Raw genomic sequence first — 11,900 nt, 5'->3', positions numbered from 1 at the left:
ATGTGGTCTGATTATTTGCGCACTGAACCTGAGCCTTGCCCTCAGAGGAGCTGAGATTTATTCGGACTGATTATCTGTGCACCAAGCCTGAGCTTGAGTTTTGACCTTTTATTCCTGCCTGCCAAATTATCCGGAGTTGATGCTGCTTTTTGTTTTTTGAGAAAATAAAACCTGTCCAAACTGCCCATCATTGTGCTTCACTGCATTGTGGTCCTTCCCCTGATTCATTACACCATTATTTATCGATATGCATGACATATTTTTCTATGCTATGCCAGGTTTTCAGTGAGTGATGAGGTTACATATACCACATGACTGCATACTTGAAAGTGTGAGGACCAGTAAAATACAGACTGAAACACATGACTCAGACTTGAAAGTCGAAAATAATTTTCTTTACTGGGCCAAACAGATATTTGGCACATGGAGACAATAATGACATGGGCTGAGGAAAGGCAGGACTGAAAAAGGCAAGGTCAAAATATAATAAGAAACTCAAACTCAGAAAAAAAAAAAAAGGCTGTAATGCTTGAATAGAAGTGCAGCCCCAAACTGGAAATAGGTACAACCGTATGGAAACACAGAGTGATTATTTTAAACTGGTGATGTCCACAGGTGATTGTTGTCATGATTTGGCACAAAAGCAGTATTAAAATAAACTTAGTCTATTCAAACTTAGTCTATTCATTGAGAGCCCCAGTTTACACCTCATTGTTACAAGTGAGAGTGATTGAGGCACCTTTGATTGAGATATATTGCAAAATGTACACTAAATGGGCTTTTTAATATTAAGTTCAAATGTCCACAAAATCCACAGTCTGGATCAGATTCAGATCAAACTTTGTCAGGCGATAGTGAGTGCCAGTCTTCATCTCACTTTCAAATATGAGAGTGATTGGGGCATGTGTGATTAAAATATAATGTAAAATTTACATTAAATGGGTATTTCAATGTTAAATTTAAATAGCTGTAATCTGGATTATATAAAGTTCAAACTTTATCAGATATTACAACAAAAATCTCCCCTATACTCATAAACCAGCCCTCACGAAAGACAAGAAAAAATAGGACTGATAAATCATACACTTTTTCTATCAATTTTACTGCCTTGGAAACTGTGGTAATAAAATCAGGGCAATACAAATCTTAAAACAGAGCAATACAAAAAAGACATTGAAAATACCAGGCTTTGTATCACTCTGCTTTTCATCCATTCAGGAACCCCCATTTGTCAGCCCCACCAATGAAACACACCCATTTTGTGTTACCATGGTGACAAATGCAGGATACAGATCATTTCATTCAACCAAGATGTCTGATCAAGGTGAGAGAGTTGTAGCCTCCCTCACAGGGATAATTCTACAACTTTTACTGAAGTTGTGAGACATGAAGAAGTGAGTGAAGACGACATTCATGACTTTATAGAGAGACATAAGAACAAGAACACCACCAGAAAAACAGAGTGATGTGAACTTGTTCAGTGAATGGCTGAGTGCAACCAAGAAGGAGAAGAGAGGGCTCCTTGTTCTTCCTCTGGTGGAAATGGACAAATGGAGTTGACGATAATTACATGGTTCTTGTTCTTTATTTTTGTTGTAATATGTGATAAATATCTTATTACATATCTGTTTATGTATCACACCCTGCATCATGCCGTGATGTATCTATATGATACAGAGCTATATCATGCAGATTTCGGACGAGGGCTGATACAGATACATCAGGGCATGATGCAGCTGTGTGATACATAAACAGACATGTGACAAGGTATACTTATTTGTCAATAAAGGATGCCATGCTACATAACACTCTCAAATATGAAAGAAATTTGATCTTAGTCATGAATTTTTAAATATCCATTCAATGTTAAAGATAGGGACTTTTCTAATTTTCCAACATTTTTCCTGACTTTGACCCTTGACCTATGACATTGAAAATCGAATCAGTCCTTGCCTATGAGGATATGAATCTTCAGTAAAAATTTCATAACGATATATGAAAAATTGTGGGCTCCAGGCTGTTCACAAACAAACAGACAAACCAGGGCAAAAACATAAAGTCCGCCCAACTTTGTTGACGGAGGCATCATTTAAATATGATAAATTGACTTAAGGAATCTGGAGATATGTCAGTGTGTCAAGAGCCAGGGCAGAAGACTAAGCTCAATACCTGCGATGTCCACTCCCACTCCCTCAAAGCACTGCATCAAGAACTGCAATTCATTGATAGCTGATATAACCACCTGCATAAGGGATTACTTGGTGAAACCTTTCCAATGCAATATGGAGTTACATTCACAAATTCTACTTAAAACTGTACTTTGCAAAATGTTAACCCGGGCCTTGACCGATCCGGTATGGCAATTCGATTCTTAGTCTGCGTGGTTGGGTTGACTTGTTTTACACCGGATGCCCTTCCTGGCGCAACCCTCCTCATTTATCCGGGCTTAGGACCAGCACTCAGAATGTACTGGCTGCACACCCCATGTGGCTGAGTTCAGACACAATCTAATAATAATAATAAAAATAAAATTATAAGAAGCCTTGGAGTACACACTATTTATCTCATAGAGAAAGGTGGCCCCCTGTGAGCTAATAAATCTTTGTTTCGTATGTACAACAAAACCTCAGGATGACAACCAATATACTGATGAAGGTGTGAGGCATCAGGTGGAAATGTCCAGTGTTAAGAGCACTCCATGAGCATGGCTGTTAAAAAAGCAGGAAGCCATGAATCTTAAATTGATATTAAATAAAGGGTTGATAGTTGATGATCAAATATAGACTTTTTTCTAACTTATGTACATTTTAGAGCAATGCCCAAAGCTTTATACCTTGTCATGGTTTTGTCATGAATCACTGGAGTGATTTTGTTGGGAACATATGCTCCCAGTAGGGTCAGCCATAGTGGTAAGGTCAAGGACTTGACTAAGAGTGTTCTATCACCAAGTCTTCAGTGGTACATAAGGTGGATAACATGGGTTGCTCTGTCATAAATTCACAGCTGTGAAGGCAGAAAGAGGCTGTCCAGTTGTCAGTGTCCATTTGTCTAGGATTATTTGCCACTGAAATAAGCAAAGCAGCTTTTTTTTCAGTCAGCTCAAGGGAAGGAAACAATCAAAAAAAGGACAGAAGTGGGGATGTAAGGACATTCTTAAAGCAATATTCAACTTGAATTTAATTGGCAAAAAATTGGTTCAAGAGAGGACTACCTGCAAAATTCTCATTCATCAAGGACTGGATCACTTCAAACAAACTAGGAGGAAACAAGTGGAAGAAAATAAGATGGCGTGGAAGGGAACATTGCTGATGCTTAAAAAAAAAAACAGATAAATGTCTTTCTAGGACTTCCCAAGAGAGGTGAATCAATAGAGAGAAGAAAAAAGAAGAAAACAGTGGGAAGATTAAAACGTGCTCTTTGTCAGCCTGCAGCAGAGGCACCGTAAACCAGCATTACAAAAGAATCTCACTGAGGAAATGGCAAAGGAGAAATGAGTGTAATATTTCAATGACCCCTTCATCATAGAACACAAACGTCACATGTTTTCCTTTGCTTTGGGGTAAGCAAAAAAGCTGTGCACAACTGTTCGGAGAAATATCAATCAATCAATCAATCAATCAATCAATCAATCAATCAATCAATCAGTTTTATTTATATAGCGCCAAATCACAACAAACAGTTGCCCCAAGGCACTTTATATTGTAAGGCAAGGCCATACGATAATTACGTAAAAACCCCAACGGTCAAAACGACCCCCTGTGAGCAAGCACTTGGCGACAGTGGGAAGGAAAAAAATCCCTTTTAACAGGAAGAAACCTCCAGCAGAACCAGGCTCAGGGAGGGGCAGTCTTCTGCTGGGACTGGTTGGGGCTGAGGGAGAGAACCAGAAAAAAGACATGCTTTGGAGGGGAGCAGAGATCAATCACTAATGATTAAATGCAGAGTGGTGCATACAGAGCAAAAAGAGAAAGAAACACTCAGTGCATCATGGGAACCCCCCAGCAGTCTAAGTCTATAGCAGCATAACTAAGGGATGGTTCAGTGTCACCTGATCCAGCCCTAACTATAAGCTTTAGCAAAAAGGAAAGTTTTAAGCCTAATCTTAAAAGTAGAGAGGGTGTCTGTCTCCCTGATCTAAATTGGGAGCTGGTTCCACAGGAGAGGAGCCTGAAAGCTGAAGGCTCTGCCTCCCATTCTACTCTTACAAACCCTAGGAACTACAAGTAAGCCTGCAGTCTGAGAGCGAAGTGCTCTATTGGGGTGATATGGTACTATGAGGTCCCTAAGATAAGATGGGACCTGATTATTCAAAACCTTATAAGTAAGAAGAAGAATTTTAAATTCTATTCTAGAATTAACAGGAAGCCAGTGAAGAGAGGCCAATATGGGTGAGATATGCTCTCTCCTTCTAGTCCCCGTTAGTACTCTAGCTGCAGCATTTTGAATTAACTGAAGGCTTTTCAGGGAACTTTTAGGACAACTTGATAATAATGAATTACAATAGTCCAGCCTAGAGGAAATAAATGCATGAATTAGTTTTTCAGCATCACTCTGAGACAAGACCTTTCTGATTTTAGAGATATTGCGTAAATGCAAAAAAGCAGTCCTACATATTTGTTTAATATGCGCATTGAATGACATATCCTGATCAAAAATGACTCCAAGATTTCTCACAGTATTACTAGAGGTCAGGGTAATGCCATCCAGAGTAAGGATCTGGTTAGACACCATGTTTCTAAGATTTGTGGGGCCAAGTACAATAACTTCAGTTTTATCTGAGTTTAAAAGCAGGAAATTGGAGGTCATCCATGTCTTTATGTCTGTAAGACAATCCTGCAGTTTAGCTAATTGGTGTGTGTCCTCTGGCTTCATGGATAGATAAAGTTGGGTATCATCTGCATAACAATGAAAATTTAAGCAATGCTGTCTAATAATACTGCCTAAGGGAAGCATGTATAAAGTGAATAAAATTGGTCCTAGCACAGAACCTTGTGGAACTCCATAATTAACCTTAGTCTGTGAAGAAGATTCCCGATTTACATGAACAAATTGTAATCTATTAGATAAATATGAATCAAACCACCGCAGCGCAGTGCCTTTAATACCTATTGTTGGGTATTTTCTCCTCCAAACATTCTTAAAACCTTTGATAAGACAAACAGAGTCAAGAAACACCAGTGAGACAGAAAGTCAAATTAATCACGCGCGGAGTGCGGCCAGGCTGTACACCAAAGCTACACTAAAGTCTGGCCTGCGCTTCGCTCTTTTTATTAGTGAATCCCTCATCACATAAACAAAAACTTGTCCTAAGGGTGGGGGAATGACGCAAGACAAGTTTCTTCCCGTAACATAAACACACACGTCAATAAGTGCAGCTGTAAGCAAAACAGTTTCTTTTCTTTTACTCTTATCGTCGAAGGTCAGCACATCTTGTTCGCAGTTATCAGCTGTTCTGCATCTGCCTGGAACACTAAGCATCACATCACAATCAGAATAATAATAAGTACATCCAGCTTCTCATTCCCAGTTCAGATTGACCCCAGCATGCTAAAACAAGGTTGAATAACACGTACATTCTCGGGTTTAAGTGCAAACAGCACAACACCGTTCTCATCAGAAAGAAGACAAAAGGTACAAATGTTTAACAGTGATAACATATATATATATAAAATCCTTAACATTTCCCACCTGTTTATCACCTGTTAAACATACAGTAGGCATCACCCAGCTTAGTTAGTTAGTTTATTAACTTAGTTTATTCTGTCCACGTTTTTATTAATTGAACACCACCAACAGATGGAAGATTTGAATCCAGCTGCTATTTGATCAACCAGTTTATACTCGTCAGGCACTCCTCTGGGGACTCCTATTGCGTCAATATATGTTGGATTTCCTACTCCTTTCCACTCTCTTTTTACTCTATGCCTGGCTATGCCTTTCTGCCAATCTTCAGGAATAAGAGAGGCTGCATATGTCGTAACGTCTTCAGGGGTCATGGGTAACAATAATGATATTAATGCACAATAACCTGACACATTTCGTGGCAGTCTGTCAAAGATTCTGTTATCACCACACCACCACCATACATCACTCCTACCGACTGGTATAAATGAACCGTTTTTCTGTATTATTCGACTACACCACTTGTCTTATTACTTTTTCAGCTAAAGCTTCATAGGCTAAGAGTGTGTTAACTCATCACGAGCTTTTCAATATCATCATAATTCTCAGTACAGTCATTACAGTTTTCTCCACTAAGGTCTGACTGTTTCAATGCTTGATATTTTGGCATAGTTTGTTGGAAGGCCAGATTACACTGTACAAATGTATTTGACACCATTTTGCCAACCATTGTTTTGATATAAGGGATCACACAACACATGCAAAGTCCAATCAGAATTAGGACTATAATAACTGGTGTCACCATTTTCAATAGTAACTGCCAACATGGTCCTGAAGTCAACCAGGACCAGGGATTCCACCGGTTCACGGCTAGGGTGTCTTTATGCATTGCATCACGAAGTTTATTCAGCTCTTCCAATGCGTCCTGCATATCCACTGAATGAATGGAGTCTGGGATGAAAGTACAGCATGTTGTGTTCAGCAGAACACAAACTCCTCCCTGTGAACCAGTAAGCAAGTCTAAAACCATGCGATTTTGCATCACCATGGTACGTAAAGCATCTATTTCAGTGTTTTGAGCTGCTACTATTTTTTTAGTTACATCCATGAACAGACCCAATCGATAATTCAGAGTTTCAATCATTAATGTATTTTTTACCACTCCTATCCAGGGGAGCAATGAATGTGCTATTTTATCTCCTACAGACCACAATTTTTTGGTCCTTTAGTACATCCGAGCCCCACATGTGATCATGTGGTAACACATCTGGGTATATCAATCTCCTCCGTCTGGTGCTGCCATTCTTCTCTGTGGAGGTCCTACCACATATGTATGGTCAGTCACCTGGGTAGGTGCACACACACCACCCCAATTTGGTGGGAGACTCATGTACAGTCTGGAACCATAAAGCCAATAGATGTCATCATACACCGGAGTACCATTTACAGGTGGTAGCAAAAACTTACTAACATAAGCACATGATTCATCTGTTCCCCATGGACAGGAGCCTGTATAATTACATCCCCGTCCAATGTGATGAAGATAAGTACCATCCACATATTATGTTTTGGTTAGGCTTAAATTATTTGATAAAACATACGTTTGGGTACACAGACGTTTCTTAATTTTACCTACATTTTTATTCCCTGTCCCGTAAAAGCAAATTGGGAATGGCCATTGTGATGACAATTTAACGTGATGATATTTTTGCGTTTCCCTTCAGTCTAGTCAATGGAGCAGCACTTGGGCACGCTTGTACGTCCTCTGTTGAAATCCCTATCATATAAGTGGTTGCACTGAGGCAAGTGGTGTTACATCTTATCGGATTTGCTGAGAACTGCTGCCCCCGAAATACAGTTTGATTATGCATCCGTATGATAAGACATTCTGTCACCCTAGCAGGGTATGGTTTAGCCGTCAGAGCTGGGTGTGTTGAGGATATAGGTATTTGCGAACAAACATAACAATTAGTAACGTAATTCCATAGCCAATAAATGAACATATCTGTACCACATATTAGTATGGTATATATGAGGGTGTCCATCTGTCTCATTCACATTATGAATAAACCTCTTCTGACGTTGCTTGCGTTGTTCTCTGGCTCGGTCCACAGTGAGCTACAATTCTTGGGTCAACCACCAGGCCAGGAATCCGAGGAGCACGAAACACACTAAGATCACAACGCAACCGGCTGCCCTACCAACAGTCCGGCAGCGGCGGCGCTGAGCACGCCGCTCCGGGGTCTGCTGTAGTTCAGTCATGATTGCTAGGATACAGTGTTGTTAACCACCTCACCTAATAGTGCAAGGATCTCCCTGCTTCACTGGCATTGAGACAATCTATTGCTAATTAAATAGACTCCCTTGTAGCCAGACTTCCCCTTACACTGTGGAGGCCGCCAACACACGCTGTATCTTACAGTGATGTATCCACGTTGATCTCTCCGCTATCTTTACTGCAGTTGGTGTTGTTAACAGCACTTGGTATAGACCTTCCCAACGAGGACTGGACCAGTTCTTCCTCTTAATCACTCTGATGAACACCCAGTCTCCTGGCTAGACTACTGGAAGGCCGTCCTGTGGAAGATCAAAATTATTCGGCAGTAAATGTGTTTAAGTTATCTCTTTCTGTGTTAATGTCTTTTTCATAAAATTTGCTAATGTTTGTTCCTCATCTGCTGTTTTAGTATCCATGTCAAAATTGGTAGACGATATGGTCGTCCATAAAGTATCTCAAATGGTGTTAACCCTGATGGTGTTGGTGGTATTCTCATATACAATTTTACTAGGTCCAACATTCAATCCAGGTTCGTTTTGTCTCTTCTATACATTTCCTTAATCTTATTTTTATTGTGCCCTTTGTCCTTTCCACTAATCCGGCACTGTGTGGATGATAAGCACAATGATTTTTGAGATTGACCTGTAGCGCTTCTCCTACGTATTGCACTATTGTATTAACAAAATGTGCTCCATTATCTGAATAAACTGTTTCTGGTATTCCAAATCGTGGAATGATGTCTTTGCACAATGCCTTAGCCACTGTAAGTGCATCTGCATGTTTTGTAGGGAACAATTCTACCCATTTTGAGAAGGCATCAATTATGACTAAACAAAATTCCTTCCCTTCATGTTTACTCAGCTGTATATAATCCATATGAATCACTTGAAAGGGATATTGTGGTGTTGGAAATTTGCCTCTTTGGGGTCTCAAATTGCCTTGTGAGTTGTGTTTTGCACATGTCATGCATGCTCTACAATGCTGTTTTGCATATGCATCGAACCCATAAAGACAAAAAATAGATTGCAATTGCGATATCATACCCCCTGATGAGACATGCGTCACGCCATGGCTCATAATAGCTGCCCATTTAAACATATTTTTTGGCAATATGGGTTTCTTTTGTGGTCATACGTACAAATCATTTGCATACGTAGCTCCTTTAGCTACCCACATTTGTTTTTCTCTGTCAGCTGCCTGCTGTTGCATGTCAGCAAGCAGTGTATGACCTAAATGCAAATCTGGAGTAGTTTCCTGTACAACAAAAATAGAAGAAGCTGCTGCTGCCTCTTTTGCTGCTCTGCCAGCAAAATCATTTCCTTTTGAATACTGTCAGAGCCTTTGGTGTGAGCCGCACATTTGCATATAGCAATTTGTTTAGGCAATTTCACAGCTTTCAGTAGTGCAGTTAGGAGAGTGGCATGAGTCACTGGCTTTCCAGATGATGTCACCATTCCACGCTCTTCCCACAGTTTTGCAAACACATGCACTGTGCTGAAAGTGTACTGGCTGTCTGTATAAATTGATACAGCCGTACCTTTAAACAGATAGCAAGCTGCAGTTAAAGCAACTAATTCAGCTGCTTGTGCTGAAAATGAGGATGGCAATGAAGCAGAATCCAATACTTCTGAATTTGTGACAACAGCATATCCAGATTGTGTTTGTCCATAAGCGTTTTTAGTGGAAGAACCATCCACATACACAATTTTGTGGTTTTGGAGCGTGCAAAATTGCTTCCTTCCTGTCAGACAGGATAGTACGCCCTGTGGCCGATAATTCATGTCCTAAATATTTTACTTTATCCCTACACAACTGAACTTTGTTTTTACTCACTTTGTGGCCATTATCAAATAAGAAACAGAATAATGCTACTGTGTCAGTTATGCAGTTTTCTCGTGTGTCAGAGGCAATCAAATGTCATCGACATACACTAATAGTTGGCTATCTGCCGGTGGAACAAAATTGGCTAAACATGCTGACATGACTTGAGAATAAATAGTTGGGCTCTCTGCGTAACCCTGCGGTAATCTGGTGAATGTATATCGTTGTCCTTTAAAGGTAAAAGCAAACCAGAATTGACTATCTGGGTGTACTGGTACGGAAAAAAAAAATGCATTACTGATATCTATTACAGAAAAACAACTAGAATTTAATCTCAATGAGCTTAACAGTGTGTGCGGATCTGGTACACATGGAGCTCCTTTTACTACAGCAGCATTTACTGCCTGCAGATCTTGAATCATTCTCCATCCCACTGAGGGCGGAGCCTTTTTGTACAGGAAATATGGGTGTGTTACATGGTGAATCTGGACATGGCACTATTACTCCTGCTGTTAATAAAGTCTCTATTACTGGCCTGATTCCTTCAATTGCATCAGGTTTCAATGGATACTGTCTTACACATGGTCTGTATTCTGTTTTTGGTCTTATAACTACAGGTTGTGCATTTTTTTATCAGTCCTACGTCTGAAGGACCTGTTGTCCACAATCCTGATGGTACAGAAGAGAGAAGATCATCCTCTTCAGGACTCAACTGAAACACTCAGGATTGTGAAGTGGACACATCAATGTGTGTTCCAGCTGTCAGCACCAATGAGACATTAACTGGCACTTTATACAATTTAGTTGATGGACTGAACTCCGTTCGTGGTCCAACTCTGCTCCAATCAGTGGCTGACAAAGCTGTTATGACTGTCAGTCCCAATTCTTGCCATTCTGTCAAATATGGCTTACAAAGTGACACATGTAATGGCATACCTGTGAATCTCAATTTTAAAACATCTTCAGTGGCACCTGTTACTGTTATGACAGCTGTTGAGTTGCCATCATGAATCAAATCGGTCATTGTCAGCTTCACAGGTGAAATATTTTTCAATTTGTTTTCATACACTGGTGTTCCTGGCAATATGCCACTATGGACTCTAAATACACTCTCAAATCTGCATCTAAACTCTATCCATGGTTCTCCTTCTTTCTGAGTTGTCCTGGTAATTTCAGTATAATTTATCTTTGGTCCTAACACACCTTTTGCCCGTGTAATCATAGCTTCCACTCTTGTTTCTAAGACTAGATCATCATGTGTCAGTGGTACGCCTTGTTGGTCTGCAGGATTCCAGTCTCCGCGTACCTGACTCCATTTAGGGCCACATGCTTTCATCCACACCTGTTGGACTTCAGGTCCACTAAGGTGGTAAGAATTTCTAATGTTTTCTATATCCTGCATAAATCCCTCAATATCGACATGTGGCGATGGTATCATGTCGACTGCTGCTTTGATATCATCAGCATTCCATGTTCGATATACGAGCATGGTTGATCGATGTCCTGCTGTTCCTGCACGAGGATTTGGTACTTCTATCATAGGATAGGCACCTCCCTGGTCACTGTGTTCCACCATGGGAGGGGCTGTAGGCACTTTCGCTTGACTGCGTGTTTGTGGTTTTTCTGATTTTTCTGGTTTTTCACTTTTTACCTTAGGTTTTACTGCCAAATTATACTGTGGTGGCGGTACATCGTCATCCTCTGGTAGAGGAGGGTACAAATGCGTTGTTGCCGGCGGTCCAGCCGTCGGTGGTTTCTGAGGTTGTTCAGGTTCTCTGTGCTGAATTATCACATCTTCTTCTGCCTTACCTACAGCTTTCTTTTTCCTTGCTTTCTCTAATCGTCGCTTCTCTGCTCCCTTCCGTCTGTTCACTGCTTCCTCCTCCCAAAATGCCACTAAATCTGCCCCTACTTTCTGCATCTTTTTCTCATCACCTTTATGTTGCTGTTCTAACTCCTTCTTTAGCTTCTGTATACTGATCAGGTTCAGTCGTCCGTCAAAGTCATGTTTATTTATCCAGGTCTCCAATTTCTTTGTTGCTTTTGGATTTTTTGCTTCCATAAATTTCCAGTCGTCAGTTGATAAATTTCCCTTATTTATAGACGTCTTACCCCCCATTTTTATTATCCCTTGTTATAATTTGGACTTCAGACGGGGGCACACCTAGGGTGTTCTAAA

The sequence above is a fragment of the Thalassophryne amazonica genome, chromosome 9, assembly GCF_902500255.1.
Source record: "Thalassophryne amazonica chromosome 9, fThaAma1.1, whole genome shotgun sequence".
NCBI lineage: Eukaryota > Metazoa > Chordata > Actinopteri > Batrachoidiformes > Batrachoididae > Thalassophryne > Thalassophryne amazonica.
This window is presented reverse-complemented; position numbering follows the sequence as displayed.